This window comes from Sciurus carolinensis, chromosome 16, assembly GCF_902686445.1.
Source record: "Sciurus carolinensis chromosome 16, mSciCar1.2, whole genome shotgun sequence".
Classification (NCBI taxonomy): Eukaryota; Metazoa; Chordata; class Mammalia; order Rodentia; family Sciuridae; genus Sciurus; species Sciurus carolinensis.
The window spans coordinates 29,650,537-29,676,722 of NC_062228.1; the positions used below are offsets into that span (position 1 = coordinate 29,650,537).

The following is a 26,186-nucleotide window of genomic DNA, read 5'->3' on the forward strand; positions in this document are numbered from 1 at the left end:
TCCAGTCTCACCTGCTCTCACTACCCCCAACACTGCTCTGCTCTCTTCCTGTTTCTCCAAAACATCCAGCCCTTTCCTACCTCAGGGACATGGTGCCTATCTAGTCCTCTGTCTGAAACGCCAACTCCAAGTGCTCACGTGGTTGCTTTTTGTCTCTTAGACCTTGACTCTAATGTCACCTTGTAGAGAAGCCATCCCTGACTCCTCGATCCAATGTTACCTACCTCTCTTCCCATTTTCTAGCTCACCACCTGAAATGGCCTTATTTTTGTATTTGTTTAACATGGGTCTCTCTCCTCAGAACTTAAGCTCTAAAAGAACTTGGAAACACATGTTTAGGGTAGATTTCTCTATGTGCTTAAAAGTAACAAATCTACAATTAGTTTCAGATAATCCACATGTCGACTTTTTCTTTAATTCAGCAGAAACTCTTTAATCTAGTTAATGTAGTTGAGATTTTGTCATATAAATCATTTTTCCTCCTCTCATTTAGATTTCAAAGCCACCGAGAAACCTCTTTTTGGGAGTGATCCTAATGGAATTAACCAAATTTAAAGAGATGTTGACTTAAAACCATTATTCTTGGAAAGAAAAGAATATTCAAAAGAGGTTAAACCACTGCATCTTGTGTCCCTAACAGGATTATTTTAAAGTCAGTTTTTTTGACTGTATTTAAGCAGTTCACTCGACCAGTCACTGGGGTCTGAACTCTGATTTGAGTCAGGGTTTGCAAGGCTTCAACCAAATCCCTGCTAAATCCAGCTTTGGAGGGAAATAGCCAAGTACAACTGAAGCCAAGGCAGGAATACTTGGCTCATAACACTCCTGCCTCAAGCTGCAGGTACTGCGTGCAGGTGTACAGGTGGCAATTCTGTACATTTTGGAGTGACCAGAGTCAGAAAAAAAGAAGCATGAATTGGACCCAATAGATTTGAACCCAACATAGAAAACAAATTCCTAAGATGTTTTAGAGAAACGACCAAAATCTTTGGAGGGATTATGAACAGGATAAATCCTTCCTGGCCCCTATACTTTTTGAAGACTGCGTTTGGTTCATCTTTTAGCTCCTTATTGTACCCAACACCAAGAGCTTGAGGTAGGTAGTGGACTGAGTTTGGAGGAATCTAGAGGACAGGCCTAACGTCTAGTTCCCTGAGGAAGAGTCACGTCTTTCTAGTTCTTTACCTTATGCTCAGTGCTCAGCACAGCCCATTTGCTGCCTGGAAAACACAAATTGATGAATCAATTGGGCAATGAATGAATGGATCACATCAGCCCTGCAGGGCTAACATGCTCAATGATCTTGCAGAGGTGGAAATCCTACCTCTGCCCCACATTTCCCCCTTGATCTTTACATAGTTTCTTTCCAGGAAGCAAACTAACTTCTTCTCCACTCTCCATCCTTACTTCCTCCCTGGCCCTCTGTGTCTACTCTGAAGCAAAGCCTCTCGCTCTTGGAGAAGTAGGGGCACCTCAGAGACGGTTCCTGACAGCCAATGCTGGCTTCCTCATCACAATTCAAGGGACAGCATCTTCATTAAGCCACCCCCACACTGTGCTCTGCTACTGCTGTATCAAAAGCCAGCCGGAGCAGTTTCCTGGGCTCTGGGAGAAAGGGGGTGTAAAGGCATCTTACAGGTGGGACACATGTAGTGTCAGCTCTGCTCTGATTCCTTCTCTCCCAATTCTCAGTCTCCCTGAAAAATCCCATTTGCCTTCTTCAAAGAGAAGAAAGGGAGCTACGTCACCAGGAGGTCTCCTACCTCCAAGGTGGACCCTTCTGCCTGCACAAGACAGGCCAGCTGCTCCTGCTGCCCCGGTCCTATGTGCAGACTTCCCTGGGGAAAGACTGGAAATCAGACAGCACCTAAGACATTTCTCCCCAAGTTCTGCTCTTCACAGTAGACAGTGAGGGTTAGGGGAAGGAAGGAAGCAAGTGCGAGGCTGGGGAAGGCACGTTCCAAGCTGATCACGATGCAGCTGGTGGTGCTGCAGAAAGAACTGCACCTTCTATCTGGACTTGGGCCAAGTTCTGCCTCCAGATACCTGAAATGTTCTATGCTCCCACGAACACTTCTGAAGCCCACAGGGGTCAAGTTACATGATGTGAGGTTCTTCCCAGCTGCTAGATTCTGATTCTATCCATGCCTGAAAACATCTTATCCTCTGATTGCCTCTGTTGGGTCATCGTGCCTGGGGCCAAGTCTCCACTTAGACCCTAATGTAATGCAGCTGTAGCCACAGCCATGAGGATTTTCCTTTTCAATGTGTTACTACTGGAATAAAGGTTCCAGTTGTGCCAAGAATATATATGCGTTACACACGAGAAAATCTGTCTCCTTGACCAAGAGCATTGGGCACACAGATCCAGGTAGCTCTAACAGGAGAAGCAGAATAGGCTGTATTTGTATTATGTATGCTTTCAAAAATTATAAAAATAATCAAATGACAGTTTTAAGGAAAATTTAAAGTTACACATAATACCACCATTCTAACAAGTCTACTTGATTTCCATAGGTGTGCATAATTTTTATATATTTTTGAAAATAAAGACTATGTAAACATTCATTTGCTTTTTTCACTCAATGGTATGGCATATACCTCATAGCCTTTCTCCATGTTCCTAAGTTATCTTCATAAACATTATCTGTTTTTCTAAAGTAAGAGTCTATAAAGCTTAAACCATCTAATAAATGAGGGACTATAAATATAAGTTCCCTATAATTCAAAAACTTCTAGGCAATAGGAAAAAATAACATCTGAAATATGTGCTGTGAGGAGCAGAGGCAACTGAGTAAAGGATATGAGATGCTCTTAACTAAATGCACAGGCACTGGAGAGTGTTAACTAGCTCCAGAACCTCTGGGAAATGAATTGCTTTCCCTTTGCCTTAGTTTCCTCAATGTGATATGGAAGGTAGGGTTGGGTGAACTTTAAAATTCCTTCCTGCTCTAAAATTTTATGTTCATTCCTTAAAGCAAATTTCTTTTGAGGAATACAAAGAACTCTAGGTAATTTAACCTATGCCTTAAAGGGGGTGGTCCAGTGGAAATACATTGGGCTATGTTCCTCACTCCCCTTTCTGGGAAGCTGAATTCCTCAATGTGTAAATGATTTCAGCAGAAGGTTCTTGGTAGCCATGTTTGACTCCCTGGCCACAGTTGGTTGTTCCAGAAGTGGGCACCTAACTAACCTGGGCTGGAAAAATCCAAACACAGAAATGTTCTGGCTCAACCCATGGACTCCTGCTTAGCACAGACACTCTTTGTTAATTCTTTCTGACCTTATAGTTTAATTTCTGTTTTACAGTGTGAGAAACCATGTGGAGAAGCCTCACCATTTTCAGAAAGATATTTATTTCGGAGTAAGCTTAGACTTGTGGGCAAAAAGGGGTTGAAGATTTTTCTTTTTGACTCTCCAATCTGTCTTTATGATGCACAAGTCATAAAGTGCTGGGGACTTGGAGTCATAGCCCTAAGAAATGGGGCCTGGTCTTTTGGTGTTTTCCCTTTAATCCAGCCCTAATAAATGCCCTCTTATGCGTGTGGCGATGTTAACAGACAGGCAACGTGGAAGCGGGGAACTGAGTCCAGGCAAAATGTTTCAAACATTAATAAAAAAAAAAATTAGATTAGGGCTAATCTGGCAAATTCAGAGTACTGAGGGGCAACAGGAACCTTAAAATAGGATAGACAACTGAAAACATGAGCTTTTTTTGTGCTTTGCCTTATTCCGCCCACAATATCTGAAGGTCTAATCTCTCAGGTATTTAACTGTACACCAGAGACATTTGCTTCACTCCTCCAGGGGAAGGAGGCAAGGAGGAATTGCTTCCATATGAAATGATGGGATCTCTACTACATTTCTTTTCTTTTTTTACCGGGGCAGGGGGGAAGTACTGGGGATTGAACTCAGGGGCACTCCACCACTGAGCCACATCCCCAGCCCTATTTCGTATTTTATTTAGAGACAAGGTCTCACTCAGTTGCTTAGGGCCTCATTTTTGCCGAGGCTGGCTTTCAGTTCACGATCCTCCTGTCTCAGCCTCCTGAGCCACTGGGATTACAGGTGTGTGCCACCACGTCTGGCTCCACGACATTTCTAAACAGGTTTGTAGGCCGAGGATGTGATAATTGTGTTTGCTCATTATACCATCTCCACCACCAACAAAAAGGATCCCAACCTCAAAAAAATGAGTCATTAGAAAGAAATGTATTTGACATATATCCAGGAGCCAGGGATTCCTGTATAATTGAGGTTTGATTTAAAGAGGAAGAAGGTAAGGGGAAGATACAACTTCCCAACCCGGCAATTCCAATTATTTAATTTAAAGGTACAGACCTAAAAAATTTTTTTCTTGGATTTGTATGCATCAAAACTTTCCCGAGCTTTCCCATAAGTGGCAGGATGCAGCAACACATTGGGACAAGGATCTACAATTAAGTGTTCTCCAGGGGGTCTCAGCATGACAAACCCTAATGGCTCCAAAGGAGTCCTTAAAACCCACCATGTCAATGAGCTACCCAAGCACAGGGATTTAGAGTTATGGATTAGACCTCTGAACTTTTCCCTTCCCTCAAAATACCGTAAAGACCCTTTTCTCCCAGGGGAGGAATTGTCCTAGTTGGCATCTGGCTAAGAGATCTTTGTGAGGTCACATTTAGACATAACTACAGGACATCAAATGAAGATGCTGTGTTCAGCTGAGACACTCTCATCTCACCCTACACCAGACTGAGGGACCAGAACCACAATGGCCCCACCAAAATGAAGCAGAGGCTTCCTATGAGTCTCATTTCATTTCTGGATATGAATGGGCATGAGGTCTTAGGACTGACACCTGCTTTCTTGATTCTTTACTTTTGTCCCTGTAAGGTACTGATGTGGCTCTTTACCTTGCAAGTTTATATTAAGAAATATCCTTTAAAATATCTTTACAACAAAGAAGAGGATTTACTAAAGAGCATATCTGTTTTGCAGCAAAAACAATAAATCAGATTCCATTTAATCAATAAGGCATTTCCTTGCTGAACATCAGTCACTTTGAGACATGTATGAATTCTTTAGAACCACAAGGAAAAACCTGGAATCAGTTCTGCATTTTCTGAACTGAACAGTTACAGACAGACAGACAGACACACACACACACACACAGAGAATGATATCAAAATAGATAACCCCAGACTATATTTAGAATGGTGACCACATGTTAAAAGCACACATGGCCAATGGGGTCTGAGAACCTAGTGAAAACAGCTATGGATACCACTTTATGATTAAAAATTCATTCAGGCTAATTCATGTACAAATGTGAAATATGATATTATGATTAGAAAATACAGGTCCAGAACATTAAAGATTGTTTAGTGGCTTGAAAGTTAATGGCCCTTTTCAAGACCTTAAAACTACTAGAAGAAACCTCTCAGTTACCTGGCCTTATGTTCACACCACACCATTAGTCTCAAAAGCTCAGTGCATTCCCCCCTTGTGACTGAACAGGTTCCAAGGCCTAGTACTGCACACAGAATTTGAGAAACTTTTTGGATAATGAGTGTAACAGAACTAGAAATGATTAGTTCCCGATAAAAGCTTCCTCATTCCAATTATACCAACAAGCTACAGTGGGGAGGCCAAGTAAGGTCCATTTTTCTTACAAAAATATTCCATCACTCTTCCTTTTCCTTGTGTAGGGAGGGTATTCTTTTCAATTTAGAATTACAAAGCTCTTAAACTCTGGTTTTAAGATGGAAAAGTAACAAAGTCTTTTATTAGAAAAGTGCTGTTGAGAGCAGCTTTATTTCCCAGTTACACAAACATCTGCCATCTCAGAGAGGAAAAGTCAATGTTCAAACTGTATTTAAAAAGGTGAATGCAAGATTTCACACATACTATTCGGTAATGGGAGAAATAACCATGCTCTATATTTATTTTCTGATTTTTCAATGGTTTTAAAATTTGGTAGACACTGCTACATCCTGGCGCTGTGGCATTGGGTCCTCGCAGCACAATTTGGCACTGCCTGGAAGGGGACAAGGCAATGCAATATTGAATATACCATAAGTGGGTTCGATTCTCAGCACCACATGTAAATAAATAAAGGTCCATCGAAAACTTAAAAAAAAAATTGTTTTTTAATAAAGGACTCTTACATTGTGTACAACCATGGAAACGAAATGATGTACCCCATTTGTGTACAATGAATCAAAATGTAGTCTGTAAAAAATAAAAAATAAATAAAAAATAAATCAGTGACCACTCCCCCCTCAAAATAAAGTTCTTAGCCTTTGTAGAAAAAAAGAAAAAAGAAGAAGAAGGAAAAAAAAAAAAAGGACTGTGAAGTTGAGCTGCCTATTTAAAAGAAAAGTTACATTGTTTGGGGCTATGGGACTCAATTGTTTCTGTTCAACTTGCAACATTTCTTAATCCCTGATGGGAAGAGCGCCACTTTTATAAAGACTTTTTTTACTGGACAACTCCATGGACTCAGGTCAACTATCTGCTCAGATCTGGATGCCTAGGTTTGGGTGAAGGGCAAAAGGCACAGGGTTTTCCTGCTTCATTTCTCCTCCCTTTTTAAATATCATGATCCAGCCCCAGAGACTGCCCAGACCCTCAGTCTCAACTGCATTTTTTTGTTTGCCACAAGGTGGTCAATTCTTAGTAACATTACTGAAGATACTCGCCAATTCTTAAGAAACAACAGTACCTCTTTAAGCAGGTTAAGAAAAAAAAAAAAAGTCCAGAATTGACAGGCCTTTGGTAATTTGTTAGTTTCTGAAAAACAGGGATATGAAAAGCTTTTATCCTAAATAGCATAAAGAGGGAATCTGGCCGTTGACTGATGAGGGAATGAGCAAGCCCTTAACTACACTCTCTCCAAGGAGAGAGTCAAGACAATTACTAACTTACAAAAAAAAAATACACTTGCTTCTCGGCTTAACAATGAAGTCATATCCAGATAAACCTATCCATCTGCTGACAACACCGTAAGTTGAAAATGCATTGAACACACCTAACCTAGTGAATGTCCTACAGCGCATGGTCCATTGGAGAGTACTGGAACTCATTGCCATTGCCCAGCATCCCAAGAGAGGATTGTGCTGCAAATCACTAGCCCTGAAAAGGACACAAGTCCAAAATTTGGAGTATGGTTTCTACTGAATGCATATCACTTTCCTACCATCATGAAGCTGAAATTTTTTTTTTTTTTTTTTTTTTTTTTTTGGGTACTGGGTATTGAACTCAGGGCCTTGTCCTTGCAAGGCAAGCACTCTACCAGCTGAGCTATCTCCCCAGCCCCTGAAAATTTTTAAATCAAACTAACCCAAGTCAGGGAATAACTGTATCAACATCACCAAAATAACTGGGATTTTTTTTTCTTTTAATTATTGGATTTGTACGTTGGGTATCTACATCTCAGGTTACTGAGTTCATACAAAGCTATTACTAATCCTTTGGGGAATCAATGTGTAATTTTCACAATCAGAAGAATGTCATGGTTCCTTGCATTTTAGGTCTCCAGGTAGCCAATTTACATGGCTATGTTCTTAAAATTTCTTCCCATACTTAAGCTGGTAGTGGAGTACACAGTTCTTCCTCCAGAAGTCCATTTATTTGTAATTTTGAAATCAGAGAATCACTCTTGACTCTTTCCTCTTCCTCCTTCCTAAAACACATTGATTATGAAGTTCTCTCCCCATAGAAGTCCTTTGAACTTCACATTTTTCCTGTTATAACTGCTCCTACTATGTAGCACTTCCTGCTATCACCTCATCTAGTTTTCTCCAAATATTATATAAAATATTTTATATAAGTGGGGTGATATCTTACCATCCATGTCTTACCCAACTCAAAATCCATCTTAGTCCCCTAAGATTTTTAGCTATGTAGCCTGAAATGAACTTATTACACTTGTAACTCACTAATGAAATAATTATCCTGTCCTGAGTCTGTAGGGTTCACAGGCATTTTCTTAGAGGTCCAATGGTTTCAGGAGAATTTTTTCAAGAGAATTCTTTCATTTCAGTGATAAGATAAAACCATTTTTGTAGCAGTTACATCAACCGGGTTTCTTTTGCATTGAGATTTCCAAATTGAAAGACATTTTTTTTACAGAATAATACTTCAGTTGCTTCATATTTTAAGGATCATAATGGTCTCCATGAGCCACTGAGAGGAAAGGATCCAAAGACATTTTTTCTTCTAAAAGAAACCTGCAAATGCATCTGACGATCATGTCATGTGACATATCTTCCCTAGTGTTTGGTACTGTTCTTTAAATTTTTGGTAGTTTTACTTTTTTTTTTTTTATGTCTTATCTTCCCAGACAGATGGTGAACTCTCTGCGGACAGGGATTATGTCTTCCACTGCTTTGGACTCCTGATGTACCACATGTGATCTTGCAAAGAGCAAGGGCTTGGTCAAAATCAGTTGCTCTGGTTTTGATGTGTCCACATTGGATGTCAGAGAGAAAAACCAGACAAATAATGGAGACTGAGTTTCACTATATCCAGCTGAAAATGATGGAAAGGGAGCAATGACATTGTCCACAGTCACCGACCCTAACTAGGGCTGCAACTCTTGGAAACATTTCCCAAATAGTAAGTCCGCAGGGCTACCAGATACTGCTTTCTCTACAACAGAGGGCTGTTTTTTTTTTTTTTTTTTTTTTTTTTTTTTTTTAATAATCCTTTCTTCTAAAAGACAATAATAAACAAGATGTTATTAGTACTGGGCAGTAAAACGGAAGCATTTCTTTTTCATTACTGGGTAAGAGGTCTTAGACAATGAAAGTTGAATCTGATTGTCCTTAATGTTTCTGGTAAACCCTTAATCTATGTTAATTTCGTGCTCCTGTAGAGAGAATTCTAGAAGTACCATTCATCTCACCATATGGACAAGGTGGCCCTGCTTGTCATTCTTGACTTGATTAGCAAGAAATGAAGCCTGAAGGTGATGTCAAGGAGAAAGGGTCATGAGGAGCGGGGAACCTTAAAATGTGACTTTCTCACTTGAGAACTAGGAAGAGGCTGGGAAAGCCATGAGTCCATACTCAGTACTTCACTGATTCCTGAAATATTTTCTCATATGAGTGTTTACAGCTGATTTATATAGATTTACAAAGTTTTTTTTATTTCATTAGTTAAAAATTCAGGTAGCAATCAACATCAGAGATCAGAACCTAGGAAGTCATGGACTCATTTTATGGAAGAAAGAATATTGTTGCCTTTCCTACTGTTAAACAAAGAGAGGAATGGGGTGGATTGAGGAGGTCTATGGCATACAACACTTGATGGGATACTAGCTAATCCTGCAGATTGGTAAATATCATTCTCCCCTTCACCACAGAATGGTATCCGTGGAGTTTAACTGAGAGCAAAGCAAAAACAAAAACCAGAATTTAAAAAAAAAGCACTTGGACTTTGTAAGCCAGTGGATATATAAGTATATATAAATTTTATTTTATAAAAGATGATTCCAAAGACTGTGCTAAGGTTATGGAAGTGGGAGAAGAGTTATAGGTACAAGTAGACTTTTTTGCAAGATGGTTTGCCCTTCTGTCTCGAGTCTCAACTACACAAAGGGGAACATGAGAGGTAACTCTAGAAGGAGGAAAACTAAAGCTAGAACAGAGTGAGGACGCTTTTCTTCTTCCATGAATTGTTCTTTGTTCAGGTGCTGACTGCATATTCAGCATGCAAGTTAATTAACACACAGCACACCAAGGCCTGTACCGCCTCACATAATTACACCTGGAGTCTAATTAGGTAACTCTCCACTATCCCTGTCTAAATCATCCAAGCTCCAAATACCTCAAAGTGTGGCCAGCACTCATTTAGTTAGGCCTGTGACGGGCCTGTGAAGTTGAAAGGTTGTCACTGCCAGCATGAAGGATACACTAACAGCCTAAGTGAGTTTTCCCATATGCTTTTCATGTTGAGTCAAAACACTGAGAGGAAGGATCTTCCTGGACTCCTTTGGATTGTCTCTGTTGTTCTACAGATTCCAGAACAACATGCCAGGTAGGATTGCACTTTATTGGCAATGCTGTCAAGCAATTACTCACCAAGGTCTTTGTGTTATTATTTATTTAATTTCAATAAGATGATATAATGTTAATATTGACAACTGAGTCGATGAGATTATGGGAAATTAAAAATGATCTCTTTGGACTTTTCTAGAATTTCCCAAGTTTTCTGTAAGGAGGAAATATCTATACTAGTAACAATACAGAGAAGAGAAGTTGGTAAAAGACTCCTTATGAAATAATCTCATCATTTTATGTACAGCATTTATGACTACCACATAATTTACCATAGCAACTTATTATTTCAGCATTTTACACCAGAACTGTAAATAATGTATGTAAGAAATTATCAATCTACACCAAAAGCTTTCATTTATCTGCTCAAACTGAACAAATGTGCAATCTATGTTGTAAATGACCTCTGAGAAAGTTCAATTCAGTAAAATGGGGTACACACATTTTATTGACATAAGATGCAAGAGTTGTAATCAGTAATGTTGAACAGTACATTAGGTTTTCTTTCTCTGACCACTGTTTGCAAGTGACACCGCAAATCCCCTTGAGATCTGACACCTGGCCGGGCACACATTTGTTACCAGGTGAAAGACGACAAAGGGAACACCATGCTTCCAAACCTGCTCATCATGTGGGCGGGTTGGGGAGAGCTGATCTCTACCCAACCTATTCTGAAAGCCGAAAGCCAGTGGAAGAGGGAGGGAGAGTTAGAACTTCAGTAGTTGCAAAGCCTGGGTTCATTGCTACAATCAGCGAAGATACCCAACTGGTGGGCCAAGCCAAAGGAATCAGAAACAGGTCGACTGCTGCCAAGTTTGCACTCTGCCGGCAGCCACTGTCAACTAATGATAGATTAGACAAATCTGATTGCTCTATCAAAACATCCATCTCAAATCTTGATTAGTAAGCCTATTGAATTATGATTAATTCACGAGGGTGCTGCTGACAGATAAGAGACTTTATCTCACAATGTGTAGGAGCTGCTTTGCCTGAAACCAAAAAAGAAAAAAAAGAAAGAAACCTTCCAAAAATACAAACTCCCGAAGTTGTTAGCAAAACAAACAGTATCAAGCACAGCACATTGAGAAGGATAATGAGGCTGCAAGCACCTTTTACTTTAATAAAGAGCTTGTTTGTGAGAACCCAGCCTTTGGGGAGAGAAATGTATGGGAGAACAATATACTGTAAACAAGAGAACACCGGCATCTCCTGCCTTTTCAACAGGGGTGTGAGAGACGTTAACTTCAGGCTGCTTCAGGAAGTGCCTCCTCTGTTTTGGCGACAGACCAGTTGCGCAGGCCAGAGACAGAGCAGAACTTGCGTGCTTATTTCAGTGTTGCTATTCAGTTACTCTCCTTGTCTCTGGGATGAAGACATCTGTGCATAGAACTCTTGGGATTTTCAGAAGGCGGACTTTTTTTTTTTTAAATCTTTAGAGAGTAAAGTGATGTTTTGTTAAGAGAAAAGGCCTACAAATTAGAGTTTCTAATGTTTCTCTGTTTTTTTAGGTGCTGGGAAAGGAACCCAGGGACTTGTGCATGATAAGCACTTGCTGGACCACTGAGCTACCTCCCTAGCCGCCTTTTCTTTTGGTTTTGTCTGAAGCAAAGAAACATTCAGTATGTTGGATGCTTAAGTTTTTGGTTTGGTACACAATCATGACTTGAGGAAAACTAAAGCAGTACTACTTATTCCCTTATCAAGCCAGTTCATGAAGCTCCACCTATCAGTCTATTTACAGCTCTGCCAATCCCAAAAATTCAGCTCTGATTGCTGTCAGGGGTTGGAAGGGAGGCCCAGTTTGAGGATGCCAAGTACTCAAGAGCCTATGTAATTTTAGATGGTATCATTATCTTATCCTGACCTTATGATTTTACAAAAAGCCTAATGTCCTATAATCATGTTTCTCTTTAGCTGGTATTAACCTTTCAGTGACTTCTCTCTTCTCTCTCTCTGTCTCTCACGCTCTCATAACTACCCCCTGTTAATCAATTGTGCACTGCAGATGGGGTCAAGGAAACCTACTTCCTCCTTCGATAGCCTCCAATGTTTCTACTCTTGGGGATAAAAGTGCTTTAAATGGAGTTATATTCTAGGAAAATCAATATATGATTACTGCAAAGATTTGTATTGATTGTCCTGTTGCATTGCAAAAAGGCTAAAGAAAAATGGCACGGCACATTTCCCTTCAATTCCTACTCCAGAGTTTGTTGGAAATATTTTGGGCAAGAAGAAAATGGTGGAACTTTATTTAATGACCGAAAGTTTTCATCATTCAAACCACTTACTTCTTTCTCTCCCCTGCAAAGCATGTCTTCATTACTCGCCTGGCTTCCCATCTCTAATGCTGGCCGACATCAGAGTCCACCAGGAGAGTTCACAGAAAAGGGAACTATGCCAGCAACTGCAGGGTGCCTTAGGAAGGCATCACTCTTCCCTTCTCACTTCCTTACAGAATCCTGCTTCTGCTGGGAACAGCAATGTACCCAAATGAAGATTTTACTAACTGGTACGGATTAAGTTTTGGCTAATGGAGTTGTTTGGTGGTGATTGTTGGGCAGGGCTTCTGGAGAAGATCCTTAAAAAGTGGGTGGGGACTTACCAGTTACCAGGCATATTTTCCCCTTCCCTGTCCTTATTCCTATCTGTAATGTAGATTAGGTATTAGGGGCTGCAGCAGTTCTCTTGTGACCATGAGGTGAACCTGAAGCTAGAAACCATGTCATTGAAACTGTGGTAGAACAGACAGACCAAAGGAGCCATGAACATTGGTGACATTGAAGAGTCACCAGAATAACCCCATTCTTTGTGTACTTCTTTCATTTGAAGGAAAGACTAATCCTTATGTGGATTAAACCACTGATTTTTCAGGTCTCTGATATTTGCAAACTGAAACATCTCTCTGGAAAAATGTCAGAGCATGTGAGTTCAAAAAGTCATAGCAACATAAAAAAATAAGAAAAATAAGCAAAATTTATCTCTAGGACTAATGAGATAGTTTATATTGCCACCTGCAATGTAGGAACATACAATTTTATCTCAGTAGCTTTGGGATTTATCCTGGTTCTTTTATTCATAGGCAATAGCTACGAATGTCCAAATACTTCAAGGTGTCTATAATGGTTTAATAGCTTTCCAGTCACCAGTGTTGAGAATTTAAGAAGTTCACTGTATCATTGTTATTTTAAGCTCTTCTGCCACCATTTCCCTTTTATTATTGGACTCCAATTTTCTTTTGAGACATCCCTCCCCCTACAGTGAGCATTCTTGGTAGAAATGTCTGTCATCTTAGTGGAGAACCAGGTACAAGATACAGACTAGACCCCAGCGGTCTTTGACTAAGGCTTCAAGGCCATTTAGATGGTTCTGAAATCAAAGCTGTTTTATTATAATAAACTAAGAGGTGGATCATGGAAAAGCCTCTACCTCCCAGACAGAACACGCATCACTGTGAAGTTCTTCCTAAAAGCTCATTGCCTAAGTGACTGAAATTTTTCACTGAAGACAGAAGTTGCTGCTTATGAAGTCAACTGACTACTTAGCTTCAGTGGACTCTAACTCATTTCCTCTAAAAACTGCTACTTGGATAGAAGTGACATTAAGTTAGGAGAAAATTAAATTTTGGCAATAGCAATGACAGCTAACCTTTATTCAGTGCTTCCTATGTGGCAGGCACTATTCCCCCAAGTTTAATTACATAAATTAATATAATACAACAGCTTATGAGGTCAGCACTATTATTATTCCCCTTATTCAGATGGAAAACTGAGGCAGAGAGGTGAAGTAATTTGCTCAATGCCATCTGTTTGCAAATGGAAGAATCAGGATAAATTCCAAAGTTACTGTGATAAAATTTTATACTCCAACATTGTTGATGGCAATATAAACAAACACTGCTCTAAGTAGTCCAGGAATGTATATGGTGATATATGGTAAGAGTCACACCAATGTTTGTACCTTGTGATGATTCCATTTAAAATAATATATTCAAGAGAAACAATGAAAGAAGTGCTTTTTTTTTTTTTTCTAAATCAGTGCTGAGGGTTGAACCCAGGGCCTCATGCATGCCAGGCAAGCTTTCCACCACTGAGCCACACCTCTAGCCAAAGAGAAACAATCTAAATCAAGAAAACATACAGATTTTGATTGTAGCATTATTCATAATAGCAAAACTAGGAGGAAATGCCTAATTTTTCAATAATGGGGGATAATTAGATAAAATCTAGCATATACATATAGCAAATTATCACTCAGTTATTAAAATGCATAACTATTACATTATAATGCACCATGGGAAACACTTTGGTATTAGATAAAAGAGCAAAATACAGAATTCACGGATTCAACAAATATACCTAAGTTAAACTATGAATGCATATGACCAATGTCTGGAAATCAACTTTCGAAGACAGTCGAGTTTGGAGAAAGGAATGTCAGGGCCCACATCATTTCTCTATTATGTTCCCATTTTCCAAAGGGGGAAAATGAAGAGAGAAAACGGCTTTCAAGGAAGAAGAGAAATGGCACCAAGTTTCCACTGCCCCGGGATGCTCACAGATCGTGACTGGGAGCGCCTGCCGTTCGCCCTTCACTACAGATTAGCCCGGTGCTGCCAAGGAGGGGCAGCTTAGCAACGCCAGGCTCTTTATCCAGCCAAGGTAAATGAAGTTCGGCTGGTCAGGAGAGTAAATAAGATTAGTTATGGGCTCCAGGTCATCCACTCACGGAGGTCAGAGAGTGTGAGATTATTATCCTTGGTAGAAGAGCAGCAAAATAGCATTAAGGAATAAATTAATGAAAAAGGTAGAAGATTATTTGAACGAAAGCCCTAATCAGTTTAGAGATTTCACTCAACTGCTCTACTGGCCATCAGTCAAGCTCACAAAACAAATATGCTTGTTCTCTTAAGTAATTCCAGGAGATCTCCCCTTCTTGCTTCAAAGGCATCCAATCTAAGGAAAGTCATGAATAAAGTTACCCCAGTTTGCTGCTACGCCTCATACAAAACCCACTGAAGCATTAAGGTGCATGCTACTAAAAACAGTACATACTTAGCAAGCAGACGATTTGTAGAAGATGCATAATTGCTAGGCCTGCTTGGTCTCTGATTCCAAATAGGACATCATTCCATCCCCATTCAGAAACACTGAATTCACCAATGTGCAAACTGCATATTTTATTAAATAAACACAAACTAGGAGATAATGACATACATTTGTTTTCATTACAAGTAGTAATGCAATATTTCTCCAAGGCTTACTGCATTAGCATTTCTCTCCACGTTTCAAATGCCTTTGAACTTTCTGAAAAGCTACATCTGTTAGCTCCCGTGTATACAGCAGGAAGTTACCAAGTGAATTAAGTTTTAATATAAATTGCTTTGTTCACTATTAAGATTGATGTTGGACACACTGTACTGTAAGTTGCAAACTGCAATTACAATTCGTTGCAATTATCTTTGGTTGTTAATAGCACAAGATAGCATGTCACTTTCTACCAAGTGTATAATTTATCATTGGTGGTTTTTTTTCCCCTGAACTCTTGTGGTATTCCAAATGTATAATCTTGTTGTATTTATTTCCCAGTGGTCCAACAAAATGCACAGCAAGTGCTGACTAGAACAAACTAGAAAGCACTGCTATTGACAAGCCGTCACTTGAGCAGTAATGAACATTCTGCCTCCACTTTCACCTCAACAAACCAGCAGCTTTAATTTATGATAAAGCAAAGGAGAGGCAACCTCCAGGTTTATTATACCCTCAGTGCTGTTTCAAATAAAGTAATTAGAAGGTCAAGAGACAGGTTTGGAAAGCCAAATATAAATGCAACCCTTCTGTACCGACATTTAAAAAAAAAAAAAGTGTTCAAAGAGCATTTTATCCATCTTTCTTCTGAGCGGGGCAAGTCGGTTTTTGTTTTTTTAGTACTACCGTAACCAATCAGAACCAGCAGGGGCACCATTCTTTCGTCCTCTAATTTGCTCCATATGGACTACAAGCAGCGCACCTAAGGGACACTGTCCTTAGGAGAGCACCGCTCAATAGTCCCAAACTGCTCTGAACTGCTAACTTAGGGCAGGTGGTGAGGAATCTCGGTGGGTTTTTCTTTTTCCTTTAAATAAAGAAAACTCAATAGGTGAAGCAATAGAAGGGTTCTGGAGGAATACTAAGGATGTAATAGTAGCCCACAAAGACAATTACTTAAAAAATTCATTACAGAACATTTTGCTTTAAAATTTTTTTTATTATTATTTTTACTTAGCTTTTAATTTTTTACAGACTGCATTTTGATTCATTGTACACAAATGGGGTACATAATTTCGTTTCTATGGTTGTACACAATGCAGATTCATACCATTCGTGTAATCATACATGTACATAGGACAATGATGTTGGTCTCATTTTCTTAAAAAAAAAAAAAAATGCAAGGAAAAGGGGTTGGCTAGGAGAAAAATTGCCCTTTCAGTGTGTTTTGTTTTCAGCAATGGAAGACCCAATCATAATAAGCTGGCATGTTATTTCTAAGAAAATATCTGTACTATGGTTTAGAGGCTCCTAATTTTGTGTACATTGAATTCTGGGTTTACTTTCCTCCTCCTCTTTTTATTTTTTTCCTATATAACAAGTATACCACCCTAAAAATTCTCCTAAAGGCCATAAAACCCAGTGGTCCTTGACAATATGCCTGTCAAGTTAGGCAGTTTTAAGGACCACATTAACTCCTTTAGGCCAGTTGCCCTCCAAACACGTTTTGATCCATGTGTTACGGTAGTGAGAAATAATGTTCCCGGAATCCACTCCATTTCTCCCCAATACCTACTGTTTCAAATCCTTCTCCCAGCCTTTAAAAGAAAAGAAAGAGTACAAAAAGAGTAGGACAGGGAGGGAAGATGGGAGCAAATACAGAGGGAGGAAGGGAGAGGTGAAGAGGGGTAGGAGAAGGAGACGGAACCAGAAATCAACCAGCTTCTGCACAGGTAGTTATGGTATATATGTGTCTATCTCTCTGTCTGTCTATCTGTCTATCTATCTATCTATCTATCTATCTGGGATAAGTGCTATGTTTGGAAAATAGTTTTTCAAAAAATAAGTTATAAAGATGAATCTTCCTAACTGCTAAAAGTCATTCCTGGGGGCATAACCTAGGGAATTCTATGCGCTACTTGAATGCTACTGCAATCATCTCACTCTACCTCTTTCGGGGGCCTGTGGAGCATACACTCCAAAAGCCTTTCTGAAATAGCATTTTGTGGTGTGATTTTTGCTTCAAGTAATTTTTACCATCGTCTATTCAAGTAGTCAGTCTAATTGCACTTGATTATATAAGTGGTGGAAATGTATGTAATCTCATAATAAGAACATGTAATTATGTTGTAAAAATCCTTATGAAACTGTAAAACAGAAAGTGCATGAATACAGTAGGTGGTTCTTTTCTAAAGAGATTTTCTTCTCCGTCTCCACCCAGAATCAATTCTCCACCCAGAAGCAATGAGTTTTCACAATGCAGTGGGAAATGGATATATTTTGGGCTCTTGTCTATGGAATTGAAGGGATGGGAAGCTCTGGTCCAACATTCCTTGATAGTCCTCATGCCAAATAATTTTTATAAGTCAGGAAAAAAATCAAGAGATAACATCTATATCCTATAATTCAACCAGGTACATGAAATGCAAAACAATGTTGAATTTCGGAGCATAAAGGAGTGTCTAGACTTGTTCCTTCAATCTAGGAACATGTTTTCTTCTGTCATTGTCTTTTATGTTGTTGCTTATTTATTTTTACTTCTAGCAGTCTGTACAACCAGTGGGAAAATAACTACAGAAATATGCTAGATAATTTTCCAACACCTTTTAAAAATTTTTTTTAGTTGTAGATGGACACAATACCTTTATTTTTATTTATTCATTTTATGTGGTGCTGAGGATCAAACCCAGTGCTTCACACATGTGAGGCAAGTGCTGTACCACTGAGCCACGATCCCAGCCCATTTTCCAATATCTTTTGAGGCAATAATTTCAACTAGTTCTCCAACTAGAGAAAATAAGTGATATTTGATCTATTCCTCAACCCGCCCTTCCCCTTCTTTCCTGGAGGTACTAATGAGCAGTGAAATGTTCAAAGTGTAGTAAGAAGCCCAGAGTGTGAGCAATTCAGATCAGAAAGGGAGATCATTCTATCAGGCCGTAAACCATCATTTCAGGGAAGTCCTGACGATAGCACAGTAATAGATGGCAGATCTCCTCCACCCAAGAGAAATCCTCCAAGAGGAAAACCAGTTCTCCAACTTCTTTCCCATAGGAGAACTATGCACCACAGTGACAGAGATATACAGGAGGTCCTGGTTTCTGTGTTAGGGGCCCAGCATTGAGGAAGGTGGAAGACAAAAAGGCAATATGGAGCGTGGTCACTGGCCACAAGGCCCTTCCATGTAGGACAAAGCCCAGTACTTGGAAGATCTGCTACCTGATTTTGCATATATCTATCAAATGTACAAACTATTACTAAAGAATTTTGAAAGGTCCAAAGAGTATGCCAGAGGCTTCAAAAGAACATCATGGTATCCACAGAAGGCACTACTGGTAACCTCCCCAACAATCATTTCCTTTTGAAGTAGGTCAGAGAGCCCCACCCAAAAGACCCTTACCATAATTAAGCAGAAACCCCCACCACATTTGTAACATATAAGTTCTTCATCTTGTCATGCACAGGATATTAGATATCAGCAAAAACTTCTGCAGAGGGTATCGTGGTTGGTAGTTTCTTCTTTTTATAAATGCCAGGTTTGCAGAAAGAAAAAAATAAATAAAAACTTGTGAAACCTCTGGTCTAGAGGATGGAACAAAAAGCACTTATCATGTGAAACTTCAAGTCCCTCTTCCCTACCCTCCTGGATATAAAGTTCAAAGAATTTCCAAAGTCTTTGTTCAGAGGAAGAATTTTTAGGCAAGAGCCCCTTTGAACCCTACTTCCTGAAGATTTCTCGGGTGTCCAGGCTCTTCTGTCCTACTTCACTTTCTTCCTTGATAATAGAATCTCTATTTTATTTAGGTATTGAACCCTCAGAGAAAGTTGATTCCCTTGCCAGCTCAGGAATAAAATCTTGGTTAATAGCCAATAATGGTGTTTCCATTTCCCTTGACAGTCTTTGGTATAAGGCCTGATGTGAGCCTCAGATCTGGGCAATGAGACCAGAGGAAAGGTTCACTAGGAGCTTCTAGGAATGATTTCCTCATTCTTGAGAAGGAGACACTAGAACAGTTGATCTCCTTCCATCGCTGTTGTTTTCACATCTGGATGTGATGCTCAGACCTACTGCAGCCATCAGAAGCATGATGGAAGCTGGCATGAGGGTGAAGATGATAATGGCCAAGCTTGAAGAGAAGAGCCCAGGTCTTCAACAATGTCCTTGGGCTTTCAACTGTATAGTACCTACATCTGTTCTACCTTCTAAACATCCTGAAACAAGAGATCACAAATGCTCTTGTTTAAGCCCATCTGAATGAGGGGACAGTATGATCCTGTGCCCACTGTCCATTATGGAGGAGTAACGTATTTTTAGCTTTACTCCATGAGCAAGCCAACACAACTGAAATCTCACTCACTGAAACTAAACTGGTGTCTGCATTTATGACTGGTAGAGTTTTTTAAAGTGGTGCAATCCTTTGGAAAGCAGTTTCTCAATGTGTATCAAGAGTTATAAAGAAGTTTAGGAATTCTAATCTGGTACTTCGCTTTGGCAATCTACACCAGGAAACAATCCAAAACATTGTGAAATGTATGCTGTACACTTAATAGAGTATTATGCATCTATTAAAAATGATTATAGCTATTAGAAAAGTGACAAAGATTATTTTAAGGGAAAAGTAAGATATTATAATGATGATGATGAAGATGATGATATTGGTGACAATGATAAAAGTAACAACATAAGAATACAAAACTCAATGTGTGTGTGTTTAAGAGCTTAGAATAATGTCCACCAATGCATTGACAGACATAGTACCATGGTGGGAGACAGAGGAGGGAAGTGACTTTTTTTTCTGTTCTTTCTTTTCCAAATTTCCTAAATAGAAAAATCATAGATTTGAAATTTCCCCCTTGCATTATTCAGCTGCTTGGAACAATTTGTGGGCAAGACTGATTGAAAATGTCTGGAGAGGGAGATTGGGCTAGCCTGGGGAAAAGACTTGAGGCAGAGGCAGCAAGCTCATTAGCACCTGGATTTTTCACAACTAGTTGGATTCTTCTTTTAAACTCTGACTTTTCTTTTCCTTTTTATTTTCCCCCTTAAAGGAGATGATTATTCCATGATTTGGGTAAGGTGAACAAAAATCATTAACACATATGGGGTGGTGAGCTAACACAATATCAGCAGTGGAGAAGCCCATTGGGGAAATTCTAAGTAAGAAAGAAAATGCCAACTGCCTTGATTCAAGTGCTCTGCTTCAGAATAAATTTGCCTGGAAGCACACAAGGGTGCAAGGTGCGGACCGGGGGCAGTAGTGCATTCTTCTAAATAAACACAGGGACATAGGTGCTGCTTCTAATCTAAGCCAACAATGGCACTGTTGACAGTCCCAAAGAAGCTTGCGATATTCCACATAATTAAGAGGGATTGTTGGCATCAGAGGGACCAGAAATGTTCTGTAGATTAACTGCTTGCTTCATTGCTAATGACTGCCCAATTTCTTTAGACTAATTGGTGCAATCTACATTTTTGCTGCAAAGATGAAGTATCAACTTGATTTGGTGTCGATAAAAAATTGATGGATGCCTCTGACTGCTACTTCCCAACAATACACGGATTATTACTACTATAATTATCATAAATGACAAAACATGGGCAAGTGGTGATTACAAGTCTAATTCTATCTTGAGGTTTTAATGGCATAAACCACTCAGGCTTTATACTCATGATTTACTGCATCATCAAAATCCCTGAAAGGATTACCCTTGGGTGAATGCCACTCATTATCTTACCAATAATGCACTGGTTTGGCCCAACATGGAACAAATAATCAAGACTGAGTTCTTAGAAAAGCCCTTTTTAAATATATAAATCTCTAGTTCAAAAAGGAGGTAGGTGCCTGCCAGTATCCTTCCCTCCATTTCTGGATGTTATAGCTGTATTCTGTCCTGGCATGTACAGTGGCTGGGTCTCTGTCACACAACTGCCTACAAAAGCTTTGTGCCAAAATCTGAAGATGCTGTCATCACCTTGGTTATTGCCAATCCAGCACTACCACGGGGCCATCAACCAGGAAGAGACAAAAGGCTATAAACCCCTGGACTCCCACCTGGTGGGTGCAAACGCTAGTTGTGCAGAGATGCCCTTCTTTGAGGAAGATGCAGGGGAGGACTTTATTGCTACTTTGCGGGGATGCTTTCAGAGGGCACTGAGTAACCTGTGCTACGATAAAACATACAGCCATTCAGCCTGCCATAGAGGCACCCCAGTCCTGGGGAGACACTAGACAGACTCTGCAAAATAAAATGCCCCAAAGTCCAGGCAGGCAACTAATGAGCAGAGAAGCCTACCAAAGAGTGCAGAAGCAACCCGGTAGGAGATACCACTCCAAAATGGGCAGCTGCCCTTTGTTGACAGGTTGGCACAAGACTGCCTAGATCTGAATGTTAGCTCTGTTAACATCTGGGACAAATAACTAAATCTGAGTCTGTTTCCTCCTATGTAAACTGGGGAAAATAACTGCTGCCTATTTCATGGATTTATTCTGAGGATTAAATAAAGGAATGAATGAAGGCAAGTGAAATAATCCTGAAGCACACTGAATGCTCAAGAGCTCTATTGTTACCTGTGGCTAGATGTGGCCTGGCCTGCTGGTTCTCAGATGTGACTTCTGCTATGGGCAGACAGAAGATAGAGAAGGCAGAATAGAAAAATGTCCAATAGCATTGCTCGCAAGGCAAATCATGTGGGTTCAAATGCTGTTTCCCCTGCCCTGCTTGCTGGAGGCTGTCTAACCTTCACTTTAAGAATTCTCAGCTTTCTCATCTGGCAAGTGGGGATAACAAAGCACCAGCTTCAGACTGTTGTGTGGATGAAATCTAAGGAAGGTTTACAGCATGCTGTCTGGCACATGGTCAAAACTCAGCCACTATTAGTAATCATTATTCATGTTACTTCAGTTGATTTTTTCCAAAGTCTTTGAATTTTTAAAATTTTAAAAATTTGTTCTAATTAGAAAAGTCTTTGAATTTTTAAATATTTTTCTCCCCCACAAAGCTGATCTAATTTTTCTGCTCTAGTTCCATTCCTTTCTGCCAAGGATATAGCTTTATTATTTTACTGGCCAACCACAAGGAATTCACTTTTATTTTGTTTTTTATTTTTACTTACTTTTTGGGGAGGCACTGTACTACTGAGCTACATTCCCAGCCTTTTTATTCTTATTTTTTAAATTTTGAGGCAATGTCTTGCTAAGTTGCTCAGACTGGCCTCGGACTTGAGATTCTCCTGCCTCTGTCTCCCACGTCACTGGAATTACAGGTGTGTGCCACCACACCTGGCAAGGAACTCAGTTTTGAAAACTCATCTTACTCACTTGAAACTTGCTTCTTATGGTGTTGCTACGACTATTTCAGCTGTTACTACTTGAAAAGAACTGCTGCAAACAACTCGGCCTGCAGAGGTGACGTATGTCTCAGGAGTGCACCCTTGAGGTGACATCAGGCTGATGTTTAACACCTGACATAAAACACAACTGCTCTTATAATATGCAAATATCGGATAATGTCCAGTTTGAGGGAATCTGCAGGTGAATGTCTAGAATCTCTCTCTCCATGACAAAAGGCCTGAAAATCAAGGTACCTTTTGCAGCATGTGTTTTAGGCAGGGTTGATTTGTGGGAATGGCACGGCGATTGGCCTTCTCCAGTGGAGTCAGGAGGGTGACTCCTTGGTTCAATCAATCAAAAATTTCAGGCACAAGACTGAAGGAGGTTCCCCAGTTTGCCCCATGGTATACGGACTGAGCGGCCCTGTAAGTCTTCTAAAACAGACACCTTCCACCATAGCACTAGAGACTCGTGAAAACCACAGCATATACGTCATTAGCAAAGGCGAAGGCATTTCCCAGGAAACAGGTGTGAGGGAGAGAGGGTACCAATTATTCTAGACGTCTCCACAGGCGCACAGTGCTGAAAGTGGACATGCTTCAAGTCACCAGAGGTCCTCTGTCACTTACTTGTGACTTTCAAATACCCTTCTTGGAGCATGGAGAATCACATATGTTACAGCTATTTGGGAAAATAAATTACAGATATGATCTGGCATTCTGAGAACTCTTAGCTTGTCAGGTACAGGCTCCTGTGTTTTTATATCCAGTTCGACTCTGCAACTTGTCAGGTAAACCTCTAGGTGGGTCTCTGTGAATCTGGAATCATTGTGAACGAGCCAATAAATACGAAAGAAGTGTGCTTTGCAACCGAAAGTCATTAGGAAACTTTCCAAAAGAAATTTCTTCTCTAGATAACAATCTCCATGGCTTCTTGTTTTATGCTCCTAGTCATGGATATTACTACTGGATGTAAATTAATTTTGTTTTCTCTCAGATTAATTGTGTATCATTTAAATATTAAAAAGAGTAACGCTCATAATGCCATCTTCAATTACTTCAATGTCATCCCCTTGTGAATGGAGAGGTCATCAGATGCTCAGGAGTCAGGGCGGATGAGATTAAAGTGAGGTTCTCTCTGGAAATACTCTAATGTAACCATCCACCCTCCTTCCTCTACCCTCCCCTCCCAAAGACTCACAATTTAAAAACGCCCAAATCCAATAAGAGATATCGCTTACTGTCGGGATGCACATACCAGAGGAAGTGCTGGGGATAAAGGAAATCTGTGAATCAGAGAAAGATGTTGGTATGCAAGATTGAAGATATACCAGCTGGCCCACTGCTTCAGCTGGTTTCCAGAGGCCAGGAAGAAATTAGTCTCACAGTTCAGTTGAAAGAACACCTGGCCATTCACCCAGGGGCACAAATTTACTATTGAACAGGGTTATCTTTGTTTCTATACCAAACACACCTAGGAATTGAGCTATTTAGAATTCTGTGACTCTCCTTGTCCTGAATTGCTCGCCTTCATAAAAACCAGGAGGTGGAGAAGAGTGAGGAGGAACTGGTCGCAAAAATATTGGTGTCAATAGGACTGATTTTAATGTAGTTTTAAAAATTTTGGTACTGGGGTGGATCCCAGGGGTGCTTTACCACTAACCTATGTCCCTAGTCCTTTTTATTTTTATTTGGAGACAGGGTTTTGCTAAACTGCAGTGGGTTGGTCTCGAACTTGCAATCCTCTTGCCTCAGCCTCCCAGGTTGCTACCCATGCTCAACAATAGGGCTGATTTTAAAGACTAGACTGGTCTTCCCCTAACTTTGGTGACTGGATGGAGTGAGCCATATTGACTTCCATGTCTGTTTCACTGAAGATTTACAAATGTGAAGGGCTGGCAGAAAAGGAATTGATTTAAAGCCAAAGAATTAGCACCCTGTCATAACCAAAAAGGCACATGGGAACGACTTGCCTGTTAGGATGGTCACAGTACTTTAATGTTCCCCTATCATTCCAGATCTACACAGAGTTCACAGTCACAGTCAAAAATACATTAAAAAGTTTCTCACTGGCATGCAAGTTTATGAGTGTGGGAAACATCAGTTTATGGCAGAACCTTCAACTCTGACACTAATTCTTGATTGTCCAAAGGAAGGTCAGTTGAATACTGTCATGAAGCCCTGAGGAGAGCAGCTGGGTAGGGTGAGTCATGGAGGGAGCCACATGATTGCGGAGAATGCTGGGCTGGCTTCAAAGCAGAAAGCCACATGTGCATCTTGAGGCAGGTGAGGAAGGTGGTAGGGAGAAGCTGGCAATTGTGAAGGCAGAACTGTGCTGGCAAATCCCACCTGGTGGGGGGACTGGGCAAACTCAGTCTGGACTGCATTCTGGGAACTGGGTTCTGGGGAGATGCCATCTTGAAATCAGTGTAAGGCACTGACTTTTGGGAAAACCTGCTAATTTTGTTGCTTACTTGTTCTTCTTCCTAGTAAATTCTCATTCCCTCTTCTTGACCTGTTTATCAGCATCTTCCATTTTCTTTCTTGCTTGGCAAGACTTACAACATATATATTTTTAAGCTGAGGTACAGCTTTAGACACTTGGAGAGCAGAGTCTGATGAGCTGAAAGTAATGTTTAAAAATTTCATCTATTGTTAACATCACCTGCAATATGTGTGTGTGTGTGTGTTTGTGTGTGTGCACGTGCGCGCATTATTTCCACCCCCAGGCCCCCTGTGGCCATTCAGAGCTTGGTTAAGTCACAGTGAATGTGGTTATGACAGGGAAAAAAGCAGCATGGTAGCATTCAATGGCATTTACTCATGCCCACTGGATGAGGACTCAGCGCTTGGCGCTGTGCAAGGTACAAGGGGAACAGTCCCTTTCCTCCCAGAGTTTACGATCCAATTGCTAGGTACCAACAACTTGACTGCCATGCTCCAGTTGCTAGACTCCTTGGAAATAAAGTCTGAGCCTCTGGAGGCTCTTTTGTCTGTGGATGCTGAGGTGGGGAAGAAATTATAGTTCCCAGGAGAAATGATAACTTGGCAACCCACTGCTTCTCCAAAAGGGTCAAACAATATTAGTAACTCAGCATAGGAAGGTGCATTAAGAGGGAAAAAAAGATGAGGGTGCTCCTTGGCCAAATAAATTTGGGAAATATTTATCTAGACAATGTTTATCAACTGCAGTTTTCCCTTAGAGACTTCAATGGGGTCTGCTAAAGGGTTTTGTGAAACTCCAAAGGAGAGTATACATAATATTCTTAATTTCCCAAATGACACTGGATTAGCTCACAGGACCAGGGTTCTACTGAACATCCTTTGGGAATATAAAGGGAATTTATATTCCTAAAGGAAAAAAAAACTAGAAATATTTGTGAAACAACATGCAAAAAAGACCCTGCAAAACAGTACAACTCAAATCCATCAGCACTGGGTAGATATTAAATAAAAGGATGATTAGTCAGAAAAGTCAGGGCACCCATACTTAAGAAGAATAGAGTTTTAGTAGAGGATTTCTGTGATAATATCTGTAGATTCTTTAGTTTTTAACTGTATCACTGTTAC

The 26,186-nt window shown here is 40.1% G+C and overlaps 1 protein-coding gene across 3 annotated transcripts in view; it reads right to left on the reverse strand.

The window, feature by feature from the left end:
* The window catches only part of Fto (FTO alpha-ketoglutarate dependent dioxygenase), a 379,184-nt gene that overhangs the window by 60,360 nt on the left and 292,638 nt on the right, over nucleotides 1–26,186 (reverse strand). The window lies entirely within an intron of this gene.